Genomic DNA, 1,302 nt, shown 5'->3' with positions numbered 1-1,302 from the left:
GGCAGCCGGCTCTGCCTCGGCTGCGTGGCGGCGTTCGGCGGCAGCGGCCGGGTCTGTGGCGACACACCATCTCACCTCGGATCGGCGGTGGCGACATGGAGGGCCTGGTGGTTGGGTCAGCACCATGCGGGTTGTGCCCTCCGGACAGATCTGATCTGGCCGGTGCAGCCTGCTCGTTGTGCGGCGGCTCAGATCGGCGGCGACCCGTGCACACATCACATGATGGAGGTTCTTCGAGCGGATCCGGGTGAAAACCTTGTGCTAGGCTTGATGCCATGACCGGCGTTGGTGGCACCATGTTGTGTCATTACCTTCTTGAAGGCATCGCCGTGGAGAAGCTCTAGACCTCTATCCGCTACCTACGGGGGAAACCCTAGATCAGTTGATCGGATGACGGCGGCGCGTTGGTGTCGCTTCCTCCTTGGGGGCGTCATTCTTGGAGGCGTACACGGGATCGAGGGACCAGAGGGCGCCTTTTTGGTGGAGCGGTGCTTCATCATTCACATTGATGACGGCGGATCTCGGCGGCGTGGTGCAGTGGAGACTCGGCGCTCGATGCGCGGTGATGGACTCGCGCAGGTGGTGGTTGTTGTTTGGCGTCAAGGTGGCGTCGATGACGGAGTGACCTGACAAGGTAGAAGTCTCAATATCTGCTCTGAAGACGGACCTGTGGAAGATGGCGGCGACGGCACATGTGAGTGGGTCAGACCAGTTTATGCCCCAGACCCGGTATGTGGCTCGGCTGGGGCTTCTGCCTTTTGATGATAGGATTACGTGAGTAGTCTGGGTATGTGGCCCAGGTAGCACCCCTGCATCATTTGGATAGGAGTAGTGGCATATATTGCCAAGATGGCGGATTCAGGCATATTGTTGTAATACTTTGTAAGGTCCTCGAGAATAATCAATAAAATGACCGTATGCATCTCCCAGATGCAGAGTCCGGGGATCATCCTCCTTTTCTAAAAAAAAGCAGGCTGCAAGTTCAGCTTGCAAGGGATTTGCGCAGTTAACCAGGCTTCTGCAAGCCGAGAAAATAATGGCACCGTCGCTATCGCGCAGTACCATGCCCGCACCTACCTTTCCAGAAGCTTCATAGTAGGACCCATCAACATTTAATTTTACACGACCTTGGGTTGGAGGTTGCCATTTGATGGGGAGAGACTGAGTGCCCTCTGCATGTGATAGCAGCGGCAGCCGTCCTCCATCATCAGTCACCATTTTACCTTTAACAAGATCACTTGTAGGATACCTCTTGACAGCGAGCAACGACGATTCATAGCTGAGTAAGAATCGACAAGATAC

This window comes from Triticum aestivum, chromosome 5A, assembly GCF_018294505.1.
Source record: "Triticum aestivum cultivar Chinese Spring chromosome 5A, IWGSC CS RefSeq v2.1, whole genome shotgun sequence".
NCBI classification, from domain to species: Eukaryota; Viridiplantae; Streptophyta; class Magnoliopsida; order Poales; family Poaceae; genus Triticum; species Triticum aestivum.
Note: the sequence above shows the minus strand (reverse complement) of the source record.